We start from the raw sequence: 15,502 nt of genomic DNA on the forward strand, positions 1-15,502 counted from the left end.
GCAGCATGCATCCTCCAACCAAGTGAGATTTCAACTTCAAAGACATTTCTTCACACATACAGTAAGATACTACTCAGAGGCTAATAATACAAAGCCCTTGTATTCAGTAGCATCAGCAAAATCTATAATGTACAGTTTGGCAATTAACTATATTTTGAAAGCTTACAGTTATTCCCAACACATCCCTTTAAAATTAAACATGTAACATTGGTATGATTTTCTAATTTCTGTAAAATATATACACAGTTTTGCAGTTTCTATTACACCACAGGTCACCAAACTCACTTATCCAGCCACTAAAACTCAAACCGTATAAAAGCCTTTGCACAGTAGTAGTACCACTGTCTTGTCATATTTGCCCACTGTGATACTAGCTGTACACAGTCCCCATACAGCAGCCGAACACCCACCACTCTGCCACCTGCAGTGTTACTATGGCAACGGGTTGAGATGGCTCGTGGCAGGTATGAGTCGCCATCATCCGTAATTGGAGCTCATTAGCACATGTGCCGGGAACCTTAACCAAAAAGACAAATGTAAGCCATTACTGAGCTGACTGAATGGAAGCATCTAATAAAACAATCACACCTCCAACTACAGCCACCACTATAACTTTTACAGTCATTATAAAGTATTGCCTTAGTACAGTGAATCAAAAATGTATTCAAATTGTTGGAGTCAAAATCAAGGCCTGAAATACAATATATTACATGTTATGAGGTGGAAACTGGAGAGGAATGCATTTTGCTTATGAAGGTATAAAATTTCTCTATGAAAACAATGATCACTAGTTAGTTATATCAAAATTTAATGAACTTTATGCTAGAATTTGGAGGTTCAGTAATAATGTAAGTGAAAAATTATTCTACTGCTGAAACATACATTTAATACAGTTAAATATATAGACTATGTCTAGAGATGCTGTTACTGTGACACAGACAGGCTTCAGCACCACGGACAGCGACTGTGGACGTAACTAGTTTCTCCACACTCAAAAATTCACCCTTTTTCTCAGTCCTCCATGGGTTTTTTTCTTTCTATTTTCCTCATAAGCTACTGTGTTTGTTTTGACACAAACAGTGTTTCTCTAATTATTTAAAACCACCTGTAAATCATTCCCATCAAAAATCGTGGCGGCAGGATACAGTTCCAGACCACATGTCTTTGTAAATAGTGTAAAAATGTGAGGCCAGAGAACCACAATCAAAGCACCACTCATGTCTAGAAGAACTATAAATAACAACAAATCAGTAAAAGTAATTTAGTTTTTTCTGTTTCTGCCCTGTCCTTATTACTACACACAGGGTAGATAAAGACTTCACTGACCACACATATGACCAGAAACGTGTTGGCTTTGGCTGTTCAAATAAAGGCCTTTTAACTACATTTTTCCTCATGTGATTTTTTACTTTCTGTACTTCTTTGGAGTGCCTGGAGTCCGGTGTGTTTTAGTTTTGATCCTTTTTCCAAGAGCACCCTCTACCTGCTCCCACTGATTGGAACACCTGCAGCAAACAGCCACATTTTTGTTTGTTCTGCACTGTCCTGTCCACTCCAGATATGTTATAATAAGGTAAGGTATTCAAATATAATGTTTAGGACCATAATTAAACATAAGTAGCTCTATATTTTGACAAAAGCTTAAAAGTCCATATTACACTGTTTTCTGATCTGTTACAATGCTGTTACTATGCTGTTACCTCCTCAAAAACAGACCTGGAGTTGTGTTTTACTTCATTCACACATGTTTGTTATTATTAGTCTACATCTCCAAAGCTCAAAATGCTCTGTTCAACCTTATGATGTAATGAAGCAGTAGTTTTCAAGTTAACAGCACCTTTTACCTTTAATTACCACATGACATTACAAGATGGTGTGTTTTCTGATTGAGAGATGAACTAATAAATAATAAATATGCATGGTTTGGGTGTTAAAGGTGTGAATGAAACAAAACACACAAGGTATGTTTGTGACGAGGAAACAACATTATAACATAGATCAGAAAATATGTAATATGGGCCCTTTAAATATTTTACAGCAGTACTTAATAACCCAAAATAACTACTTTGATCATCTTTAAAAAGCAAAATAGTCAATAACACAAGCTAGTGAATAAGGAGAAAAATGTTGCCAGCTCCTCTTCTGTCAAGTCTGTCAGGTTTTAGGCCATCAATGAGAGTTTCAAAGGAACTGGAAGCAGCCGATATTACCAGTTGCCCGTTAAATGAAAGTATTGATTGTCAGAAGGAAGAAAAGTCTGTAATTGTATGGATCTCCTGTTATGAACCTCCATCCATTAACGCCTTTAGAATTATAACGTGCGTTTAACAGTTTTCAAAATTATTATGAAAATATATGCAAGCATTTGTTATAGTTTCAGTTCCAGAAATCAAGTGAAAAATATTTGAATGCATCTGTCTCCTGAACTGCAGTTTTATAGCAGCTGGTAAAACTGTTTCTTTGTAGCCAATTGGTAAAGTCAATGTAAAGTTATTTGCCTTTTTTAATTGAGTCTCAACTTTATTACTTAAATTCTTAAACACGGCATTGTTAATCCCACCAAGGGCAATTATTTTGAGCACTAAAAGAAAGCAACTTAAATACAGACAGATATAGAGGACTTCTACCAGCCAGAAGTGCATAGAAATAAATTGGCTGAAACAACAAGACTACAACCCAGTAAACTGCTAGGTCACAACTGGTGCCTGGCAATCAGTAGTGTTCATTCATGTTAATTAAAATCTCAGTTGTTTATTAGGCACACTGAAAATGTATATCTATAATGTATGACAACACTATTGATCTATGAGTAAATATTCAGAGGAAACATTCATAAATGCATGGGGTAAAATACAACAAAAAGACAGAGCTGCACAGTGGGCCACACACCTGCACTCACACACGAATACTGTGGCTGTGCTAACAGATGTCCACTGTTCATTGATTTATGTGCTGCAGCTCTGATGGGCCTGCTGTTAGAAGTTCTTGGGGGCCCTAACTCTGTTTAGCCTTTAATGGAAAGCTGCAGGTAGTTCTCTCACTGCTCTCTGCAGAGGTATGCTGTGCTGAGAAGAGGGAGGCCTGCCAATGAATAGGCTTCTCTGCAGCTTTTGATCAGCATACATGTGATGATCAAATATCACGCTTAAAAGAGATACCTCACCTTCTCATCTGGATGTCTAGGTAACATACAATATTTGTTGGAAAATGTGAGCATGTCCTTATCATTTTTACTTTTTCCCCATGGAAGCGTTCATATTCTATACGGTATCCTATATGGTTTCCTATACAGTATGCTATTAACATAAAGGTCAGTGTGAATTAATTAACATTTCTGTAAATACACCAGAATTAGCCAAAAAGTATATCCGTGTAATCTTAGCCTAAAACAAAACGAATAAAATGTAAAGATAACCTTTACAATAAGGCAATTACACAATCAGAAATATTGTCAGTATTTACATTACAAGACAATCAAACAAGAAAAATCCAACAAAAACACACATTAATATAACTACACACAATGGAGAGAATCACACACAGACACACACAGGTACAGAGCAGGAGGCCAGCAGGGGGCAGCGAGAGCAGGCGTAATCACTGTTCACTAATTTTCAATGAGCCATTGTTTTAACTGTATTTTAAAATCACAAATGTGTTTGCAGTTCAAATGATTTTGGAGTGAGGTTTCATTCAAAGGGAGTAAGAACAGAAAGAAGTTTGACCAAAGGTACTTTTCCTGAAGGGAATCTTCACCTCTGCTGTGTTTTGATATGATAAATTGCCTGAATGGCGGGGATGATAGACCAGAAATTACTTTGTAGATCACACAGAGATTTGAATATTTGACCATGTTTTCCAAACTGAGTAATCTGTGTGTTTGCGGTGTGTTTGTAGAGGTTTCAGTGATGTGGCATGGGCCAGTGACCAGATGGGTAAACAGTATGTGATGTGGAGCAGAATCACTGAATGCATGAACATTGCAGCTGTTTGAGTTGACATTTGGTGTTTCTGGTGAGAAATGAAATCAGGATCTTGTGGCTGACAGAGTCGAAAACCTATAAGGCTAAATGATTTTGTAAACAAATAATCATATGGTAATGGAAAGTGTCATTCATTAAAAAAAAAAAAAAAAAGATTAAATTCACATTTTACATGCACATGAGCAACAATATATTAGATAAGATAGGAAAAATAACTTCACCTAGCCTAACATAATATTGCAAGTTACAACAACTCAAATTGTGATTTCATTTTCTCTGTGCTTAACAAAATATGTTTCTGAAACCACAGCTGCCCTGGGTCTATCTGACAGAGATATGGCTGACATTCTCCCTCTGGCTCAGTCCTTTATGATTTGTGAATACACCTCTGAAACACTCTCAACACAAATTACTTTGCACAGCTCTGTCAGCCTCAAACATGTGAAACTTTTCAGAGTGTCTTTGTCTGAATGTAAATCCCATTTATTGGAAAAGAAATGTCAGACGCTCTCCAAGTGCGCCAGTTTTGTGCCTCATTCAACTTCCATGTTTGACAGAGTTCGCCCACAGCAGCCTCCTCTGTAAGCTTCAGCACTATAGCCAGCTGAGTTTTATCTCGACACACCGAATGCTGGAGAAGTCCAATAAATAATGGAATTTCAACTTAAATAATACTTCTCAATAGCCTACAGAGACTTTATTCTGCATGCATGAACCCACACCCAACTAATTACAATGATTTACTTTAAAGCTCTGTGTTTACACCCTGGGACAGAACACAATAGGAAGGTGGGCAACTAATTAATGTAGTTTTTTCCTTTCCACAGAATAATGAGTAGGTCTGTGCCTGAGAGGGAGGGGGCGGTGCTGATGGGAGCTGGTTGGAAGATAACTCATTTCTAATTGCTTGCATACCACAGATAAGGTAGAAGAACTGAGTGGTGCCATGGGACAGCTGATACTTGTCTTTGAAATCTGGGCGGCTGTGAAATATTGTACCACTTCCTCCAAAGGACCCAGAATCACAAGATCATGTTATCTGGAAAAATTACAACTGCAAATCAACAGTTTGTTTTGAAGTCTGGATGTTTCCTTTGGAGTTTACATTAGCAAATACAACTAATACGGCAGCTGTTTTTGTAATAATACGGTAAAAAATTTTAACAACATTTCTGTGAGGCATATACTAAGTTACTCAAATACTAGGACAGTTTATTCTTTTGTGGCAGGCATGCAAGTGATTTCAGTTCTTCCTAAAATCTGATGTTAAAGTAAGTAAGTTAAAGTAAGTTACTTACTAAAGTAAAGTAAGTTTTTCTAAGCATTTTGGCTTCAAGGGCTATTTGAAAAGTATGATTGCACTGACAACAACTCTAAATAAATGAATGAATAAAACAAATGCAAATTTGCAAGGAATATCTGTGGTGAACTATCTGTGATGCCTTCACTTGTTCCAAGCAGCAACTAAAACCTCAACAAAAACAACTTACCCTAGGCACCAAAACTAAGCCACAAGCTTGTTTTAAATCTCAATATTCCCTTAAGGTTTTCTATGGCAGACACTAAAGCCCAGGAGTAGCTCCAACTGTGTTGATTTGCAATCACAATGTGCAAGTGAAAAGTTCTTTTGATTGCAAGTAATCAACCTAATTTTAAACAGCTGCTTTACTCAACAAAAGTGTATTTTTACCAACAAATAAGTGAACTTTAAATGTACTGTAGACAATGAATATGAATTTTACTGCTGCTTGTGTGAAGAATAATTACTTTTTTTTCTGCTACTTTTAAGATTTGTGACAAAACACAATTCATTTTGGTTGGCACAGGGCACAAAAGAAACTTGTGGCATACTATCCACAGTGCCACCATGTAATCTAAAAGACCAATTATTCCTGTGTGACAAAGCACCTTAATGCTTCTGTGAGCACAGAGCTGAACTCAGTAAAAGTCAAGTCTCCTAGGAGAGTGGTGAAAGCATTGCATCATAACAGGTTTGGACCAGTGCAGGGCTGGAGGCCGTTGAGTCTGCTACTCATCCACTGAAAGCTATTACACGGAGTGGGTCACGGCAACACAGTCTGAGGACCTTTTAAAATGTTAAGCGCACTAAGATCTAGAGATAGCAGTAAATGTGCATGAAAACGTTGAACTGAGGACCAATGAGATTGCTTTCAAGAAGCTTCTCAAGTGCTTCAAACAGAAGCTATCAGAGAAAGTGTAGAGTGAAGTGTTTGTCATTTATGAGGAGTATGGGGAAGGCAAAGGTGAGCTGGAGGATTTCAGGTGACTACATCAGAAGTCCAAGTACAATGATTCATGATGTCCCAAAGCTGTAAATACTGTGATAATGTCCTAGCATTATGACAAAGGTGCCTTTCCACTGGAGGAGATAGTGCTCTGTTAAACAAGATGACTGATAACTCAGAGGAGATCTTCTTATGCTGACGCACTGAGAGGACTTAATGACTCAAAGAGCTCAGCACTCCATCGAAAAAGGCAATGATTTGTGCTGAGAGCTCGGCCATTAGCCTAAGTGAGGGACACAAACTATCTTCACAGCCACAGAAAGTGTTTCTGTTTTATGTGGAGGAAAGATTAGCTACAGGAAACGTAAAAGTTTACAACATTGTGTTTGAGCTGACTAATACACAGCCTCACATCAAACAGACAATGCATTTATCCCGATAAGTTATCTTAAGAAGATGCAGACATTTATCTGGCTTGTGTGATATGTTCAGGTCACATAAAACAGTCTTTACAATATTCAGCATTCTCAAATTGATTTTACTGAGTTTATCAACCAACAACTTTACTGAAAAATGCCATGTGAAATATTATTTCAGTACTGTTTTACTTAATCAGTGCTATAACATTAGTTAAATTGAGCAACACGTCAAGGCCTCCTTAAAGCTTCCTAATTCTCAAATTCAAGGAAGGAAAGCTTGTTGTATAACCCATAGCCCCATGAGAGAGATGAGGCTAACATACAGATGAGCTGCTGAGCCCACACTTAGCAGAAACACTAAAGTCTAAAACACAGGGGAGAGCCAACAGATGCAGTGTGGCTTCCTCAGCATTCTTGTCACATATTGGTGACGTCACACTGTACACTGCACCATAAACCCGGGCCCATAAAACCAACTGCAGTGGGACAGGCAGCGCTCACCTCATTTGAAGAAGAGAAGGCTATAGTTGCAGCTCAGGCCTGGAATCGACATTGTCCGTATGGGCTGTCAGGTTGTATGGGACCTACAGGGACCTGGGCTCGCTCCTCAAATGTTAAAGGTTGAGGTGAAGATTGATTAGAAGCAGCAGAACAAGTGGTGCCCCTATGTCACGTCAATACATCAACTCTGGCCTTTACCCCAGCTGCTGTGACTGCATCTCTCTGCCTGTCAAATACAGATATCATTTCATAAGAGGGGCTCAGAGGACAAATCTTATGAAGTCTTTATTATTATATCACAACATAAAAGTAAATAATCCAATTAATGACAAGATATGCAATAAAATAGTAGGCAAAAAAGTGTGAGCAGATGTCTTTAAAATCATTTCTATAGCCTACTCAACAAATGATGTATTTCAGTGATTAAAGGTCCTATCTTACACAAAATTGATTCCTGTGAGCTTTAAGCCGAGTTAGAACATTTTTATGTGAGATGTGAGTAATCTTTGTAGTTTTGAAGTTAATAGATACCTTTTACAATTTGTTCAACAAAGATGGCCAATTAGAGGCCTGGAATCATCCAAATGATTATAATCAAGGTGTATAGAGTTTAAAAACACAGTGGAGCACTTCCTGTATTACCACATGACAACACAAGGTGGAACAGGTGGAGTATTTTCCATTTGAGAGAACTCAAAACACATAAAACTACTTAAAAAATCCACTGTTAAACATGAAAATGCAAATGCGAATGAAACAAAACGCAATTCTTGGTATGTTTTTAAACAGGAAACATTATAACATAGATCAAAAAATAGCATAATTAGGCCCTTTAAATACAATAACATATAGGGCAAATATAAATGCTAATATAAATGTCTACGTCAGGAGTTGCGCTTTAGGAATAGAAAGTAAAAAAAATATGTGAAGCCACTTAAACTCTAATGTAAGAAAGTATATGTTTATAAAAAAATATACGTAATCTAAAAGGTAAGATTACAATGAATGCTTTGTAATGTGCCATATCCAGATCCGGAAGAATCCGCCAAATTTAGCTAACAACAAGAGGGCTATAGCTAGGCTAACACGCATCTTTAGCATAGACTGTATATAATATATAAAAATAATACAATATTTAAATGGTCTTTAGGCTGCGTAGTACTTACAACAAGTGGTACGATTGGATCACTAATGATGTGGACGTGCATTTGATTTTTGACAAGAAATAATCTAACTCCATAAAGCCAACTTCTGAAGGTCCCTCGTAGACAAACATCATTAATTATTAAAAAGGTAAGAGCTCATGTAATCTAGCAGCATTACTGTAGCGTGGCCTTGGGACCACAGGAGCGGTGAAGATATTCCCATAGGTTTTGGCTGCAATGACAAGGCTGCATTACAAATGATTACGATTTTGTTGTATTTTGTTTGCCAGAATGCAGTAAAATGACAAATAGTGTAATATATATATTTTAGCATTCACTTTTTTTTTTTTTTTTTTTAACATCTATTTGTTATGTTAGTCCAAATTCAATCTGGTGTGAAGATTAGGCCTATTCCTATAATGGTTTCCCATTTAATTTACTTGCCATGATCTTTGCAACTCAAAGTTGCATTTTAAGCATTTAGATAAATTCACTAGTTTTCTCCCCAATGTTCTTTCATGGAACAGTCCTGGCATTAAAAATGTACTCATGTAATTCTTTTCTATTTATATACTTTTCCCACTGCTTTATCTTCTCAAATGAAGCTTCACTGAAAGCGACCACAAAGCAGTCAGTCTGTGGATTATGGGGGTTTCAGTGGTAGCCAAAGTGAAACGCTGAATTTCTTGCCAGCTTTGTTTAGTGAGCTGGAGACTTAGGCACTCACCTGCTCCAGTTCTCAGCCAGTGGGCATGATCAAGGCAAGAGAGTGGAGATTAGGTAGGTGGCAAAATCCACAGTGCAAGCGGTGTCATACTTTCTCACTGCCCTAACGCATGCCTAAACCAAAGCAAATAAAATGAGAATGTTCAATCAATTTAAAATCACATCTCTGACTGAAGAAAGAAGGAAATGATAAAATAATAAAATCTTATCTTTCTGTCTCCTGCCAGCTGCTCCTGGACTGACCTGTGCAGTGCCCTGGTTCATTTGTAAGGAAGGGTAATCACTGGGGAATGCTTTGTTGGAGCAGCCATGTTCTCTGCTGTGATTGGTATCTGAAGAGGAACATCTGTCTGAAGCGGTAAGCTTTAGTCCTACATGACTCCCACATCCAGCTCAGAAAGCAATCCACTTTGAAACACTTAGGAGCTTGCGTATCAGCACAAACTGATAACAAATGCAGAAATCCTACACCAGCAGAACAGGGAATGTGTGTCACTTTCGCCTTGATGCTTTAACAAAAGACTGGAGATATTCAAAGTAATCACTCTGCCTCGTCAGAAAATCTGCAAGTGCTCCCTCTGTGTGGAAGGTTTTGGCTTGTTATCGCTGCCATAAATGATCAAAACGGTCCTTTGGACTTTCCTCAAGGAGCTGTAAAAATATCTCTTTTTTTTCTCAGAGTATTTTCAGCCATGATCTGGTGCATATTTCTGTTTACAAAGTAAGCTAACCTGTATCAGAAGGACAAGCCTGCAGGAAGGCATTAGGTATACAGGGCTAAAAGTGACATACAGCTAAGCTGCAGGGCTCCTACAGGGCCAGCCCATTCAATGTCTGCCAGATTGATGAGCCAGAGGCAGCCAGCCATTGGCCTTCAAAACATTGTCCAGGTGTGAGGCAGATTACCGCTTTTAGTCCAGTGCTCCACCTTTGCCCAGAGTCACTTAGTGAAAGAGACACTCACAAAACTTTATCATGTTGTAACTGTCAAATGTAATATGAAAACAATTTTATTTATGGAAATATTGGTAGTGAATTGACTTGTATCACCATGTTTAGTTGATGGATGATTAATGGTATTTACTATTTGCCAGTAAAACTGTTACCTGTGACCTCTATCTTCAAATTAACATTTTAACAGTAATCCACATGAATAACATATATATTTCTTTCCTTTTGCTTCTGGAGACAATACAATAAGTTTAAACACTTAATCTATCACATTCTCATCTTCAAACTTTAAAAGAGAAGTTGCATTCATGAATAGTAAAACAACAGGAGACACATGGCAGCATTTGATTCTGGCTTTCACATCCTCTTGGCTTTGTTCACTCATAATTAATCCTATTGTGCTCACTGGAAAACAGTCAAAATCCATAGACCAGCATTGCCATGTATAGTGCAGTTAGATCACGCCACAGTGGCCAAAATTAGATAAAGCAGCTGCCTGACAACAGCAGCAAACTCTGCAAACATATTCCTCATTCAAACCAGATCTTACACCGCTGTGCTTTTGTAGGAATGGTCTTATTTTGAATTTCATCTTTTATTAGTAAGTGCATAATTCATGTTTCTTATTTGTTTTTTGCATGTATTGTCAGCAAATTTGTCAGGAAGACATGCGCCGTGAAAAATAATTTACAGAGGCTCTGTTCATTGCATTCCCGGGAGAAATGACAGGCCATTAGAGCAGGATTTGTCTGAATCTAGACTTTTTCACCTTGGAGACAGTGGCTGAATGAAAATGCGCTGGGCCAAGCACTATTCATCACTGCTGCACTTTTCACCACCAGATAATTTATCACCTCCACTAGGGTTATAAGCAAATTTGTCCTTTACTGTAAAGATGCACAATATGACAAAACTATGCAATAATAAGATTGGGTTATTCCAATATTTCCACAACAAATCCCCTCCTAACTACCTGTTGTATGCATCCAGTCAAAACGATAATGTACCAATAAATTCTTGTCTCTACCAAAATCCAGCCAAGATATCAGCTCAAAAAAACAAATGTAATTGAAGGAAATCATGGCTTTATGAATTAAATTTATTTTGTTATGGTTATATATAGGGCTTTAATATGATTAGTACATTTTTGGTCAGGTGTAGAATTATATATAATATAATATAATTTTGCTGATGTCACCCTAACACAGGGGTTCCCTAACTTTCACAAAAATATAGTTTTCCATAAAGTTTTTCTTACAATATATACTACATTCACCTAGATACTCATTTGAGCAGGTCTTGATACTAAAAATACCTTTCCTGAATAGCTTTAGAATGATCTTAAGCTGTATCAGAACAACTATAAGACACACACAGTAGTATACACTTCTGGAGCACCATGGAACCTACTTGGACAATTACACAGATATAACACCACATGACATTCTATTGTCTAAAGAAAGAATGTGTTTAGTTATCATTGTGGCATCATTAGTGAGTATTGAGTCTATTCTGGTATCAAAATCAAGTTTGAAATATTTGAATTGTTTTAAAACTAATATTCAGTCATGACACAGTCCCAGCTCAGGGTCACTCCCATTTTGGAAACCACTGTCTAGTAGATAGTAGTAGATTCACAGTATGATACACAGTTTACTTCATGTCCGCTGTTTACTCTGTGTGACCGCCTGAACACAGGGAGGATGCTGACCTCTCTCATAACCTTACATGGTCTCGCATAACACAGCAGCAGCATGTTTCTAACGTGATGAATTGGTCCCAGCTCCAGGAAACTCAGTGACTTTTAATCATGGCTTGTGGTCTGATGGCAGGTGGTCTAAGTGCCCTTCATTAGAGGCCCATCCTTCTGGTGAGAACGTACTCCAGTCCTCCTGTAGATGTTACACCCACACCACCTCCAACCATTCATTTATCAGACAAGAGCTCCATCTAAGCCATTGGAGAGGCTGTAAAATGTCCGCAAAAGATCAATGACAATTCACTTTTTTTAGTGTTATGGGTAAGTGAAGGGCAGGAGAGGGGCAACAGTCAGCTCACCTTTGGAGAGATCATTGCATTTCATGTTTAGTACATTAACTTCTGTCCTCCCTCTGCTATTTTAGTTTTTTACATCATTATTATAGAGCCATTATTGCAGCGCCATTATGGTCAAAAGCTTGATTGTTTTTTATTTATATACTGCATCATTTTGATTTTGCTCATTTATATAAAAAAAATGATGTAACTCTTTTTGATTACTTTGTAATGTTTTAAACCAGGCATGTCCAGAGTCAAATGTGGTCCTCCGACAAATTTTCTTGGCCCTCAAGCTTCCTGGTTAATTCTCCCAAATGATCATAGGCAATAGTTTTTATTGCACTATTAAAGAACTCTCCCTTTACTAACCCAGTATCTAATATTTTGTGTGCTATTAGGTTTCTAAGCCTGAATAAAGCTCTGTGGCGTAGTGGTTTAGTCTTGCCTGTACATAATGCACATATTTGAATGATTCACTATATTGACCACCAGTTAATAAACACTTTGTCTGTGCTTCAATATACGGCCTTTGATGAAAAATGTTTGGATACCCCTGTTCTAAACCTAAAAAGCTGCAGGGGAAACCTATGGTCATGGTTGTATTTTGTGGCATTTAGTTAATAAACCTATCACCCTGGACATTGAAAACAGAGGCAGAGAATATATCAATGACTCACTTGTGCATGGTGAATCGCTGTTTACGTCAGGACATGTTTTGCATAATATAGCATTTGGTGTATCCAATTACATTAAACGTTCAGACTGGGCTCCAGGCTTAAACACATTTAGGAATGGAGGTTGGGTTGCCTGGTTATGGATAGTGAGGAAAAGATGCAGTACATTTCCTTAGTGTCTCTCTTGCATGTGTATGTAGTTGTTTTCCCAAATCGACTGGGAATGAAAATATACCATCTGTGTGGCTTTCAAAAGTATTTCCTGACATCAGCAATCATTTTGGCTCACAGAAAAGTGACAGAGTTGCATCAGGCTGAAAATCTGTGCTTTTTGTCCAAGTTAGGGCCCATGTTTGTACATAGATCAGATCTGTTGACAACAGGCTCTAGGAGGGCTTTATGCAACAATGTGGACGAGAACTGTCTGTCTAGCGCTTTAATCTCAGTCAGCACCATTTCATTTCAGTCTTCTACTTCTACAAAATGCTTCATATGAACACTGCAGTGGCATAAGTGATTCTGGAAATGGTCAAAATTCTTCAGTGGGCTATACTACTGTAATTATTTATTAATTAAGGAATTTTCATCTGTCAGTTTCTTTTGAGTAGTTCTACGTACAGTAATTACCGATGCTTTGAAATATAAAAATATAAAAATAGTGCTCTTCAGAGAAAATCATTGCCAAAGTAAACATGCAAACACAACAAATGCAATGGCAATAAAATAAGGAATTGTCAGAACAACCTTCATAATATTATTCATTATAAGATGCATAGAAATTTAAAAAGAAGATTATTAGAAAAGATTTCATTAATAGAGCGATGTTTTTTTTCTACTTAGTTTAATCAAATGTAAGCTGTGTGGTAAGTGCTTTAGAGCATTGATGACAGCCAATAAAATGAATGCCATAAACATTTCATTCTTGAATTAATAAATTTTTGTGTTGGAATTCAATACATTAGGAATGCTGATCATCTTTTGTCTTTGTAATTTTGTGAAGCAGTAGATCATTTCTTATTGTGGTAAAATTGTGCAAATTCTTACTAATTGCTCATTCTGTTCCAGTCCAATCACTACAGTTTACGTCCCTAAGTATACAGTGTCTTACACTGTATACATTTATTCAGTTGTGTATGGTGAGTATGTGCCCTGTTTGACTAAACAATTGAAGAACCACAGTAATTCCAGCATTAGAAATTGCCTCTGCCTGTATTTGTTTTATCCTATATTGTGTTATTTTTCTCCCTGAAATACACATGCAAACACATAGGAGCACATTCCGCTGACAGTATGTCACACTGCTTCAGTGGCCCACCTTTGAAGCTCTGTTTTATAAGAAAAAGTTTATCTTTATGTTTCACTGCCCCAGGGAGTGTGAGCCAAGACACATCAAAGAACATCTCATCACTCCCCAAATCTCCAACAAACACTACGTCCAGGCAAGAAAGAGTAGCTTGTGTCTTATTTACTTCAAACATTCACATTGAATGCCAGACATGGAGTCTTTTAGCACTCGTTAGCAACCATCTTTTGAGACATAATATCCATCACTTTTGAGTTCTTTATGGAGTTTTGCAGCTGTTATGAATATAAAACATATTTTGACTTGTTTTTTAAAAGGGACCTAAATATTGGTAATTTACTAAAGTGGTTAAGACCTACAGCAAGATTTACAGTTTATGGTCACTGCAACATTTATCTAGTCTTGGATGTATAAGTTATTCATTTTGAAAACAAGCGGAACAGGTGGAAGTTGGAATCAAACATTTAAAACAAATTACAGTAATTAAAAAGCCAGCCATGATAAGTGAAGGCTTTTATCCCATTCATCACGATGAAGAACATGAGGGCAAGTTTGCTTAGGAAACATATTTGTTGTACTGCGCAAATGTCCCCATTAATCAACCTCAGTTTTTCAGTATAATGAAATAGTGTTCCATTTCCTGTAAAAAAAAAATCAATTTCTTCCTTTTCAATTTCCCCCTTATGGCCAGAGAATCTATGAGTTTTGTTTCGATTTGGTTATAGTTAAACCTTTTGACCTTTATGACTGCTACAGAATATTTTATGTATTATGTTTTGATAACCTTTTTGTCATCATAATTTTAATTCAAGCAACAACATGCTTTATACTTCATGTTGTCACTTTCAGCTCTTGTTGATGTGTACACTTTGAATGGATCTTTTTCCTATTTCATGATCAAACTAAAACTATATCAAATCAAATGCAATGCAGCCATTCAAAAGCATGGCTAACTGGTAGGGATGGCATGGTTCATGAAAAAAAGCCGAACCGTTCAGTTCACTTGTCACGGTTCGGGGCGTGTGTGCACCACACGGTCTCCACGGCTCCCGGCATGCGCATTGTAGCCGTATGTGACTTGTTTCACTTTGGCGCAAAAAAGAGGTGTGGAGGGTCAGTGCTGCGCGTCACATGTAGAAATGGCAAGTAGGAGAAAAAAGGGCCGCCTGGAGACAGAGGACGCGCCCGTGTCATTTGTGCTCGCACAGGGCGAAATATGCATGCAGTGGAGCCAGGCTCTTACCCTTGCAGCCAAGAGCGCAATCTCACTAAACCAAGTATCCCGACTCCTGAGGAAGGTTAGGAAGGTGGTAACATTTTTTCATCGATGCACAATAGCTGCCTATGTCCAATAATAATGTGCTTAAAGTCAAGTCAAATTCAGTTTGTGCATGATTTCATTACTAATTATAATTTTATTACTTTTTTTAATGCAGTATCCTAAATTGTGGATAATTAAGCTAACATAGCATATGCTAAAGTATATTTCTGGAGATTAAAGATTAAAAAGAAAAAAT

The sequence above is a fragment of the Boleophthalmus pectinirostris genome, unplaced genomic scaffold, assembly GCF_026225935.1.
Source record: "Boleophthalmus pectinirostris isolate CB_2022bp ecotype Guang Dong unplaced genomic scaffold, ASM2622593v1 HiC_scaffold_23, whole genome shotgun sequence".
Lineage (NCBI taxonomy): Eukaryota > Metazoa > Chordata > Actinopteri > Gobiiformes > Gobiidae > Boleophthalmus > Boleophthalmus pectinirostris.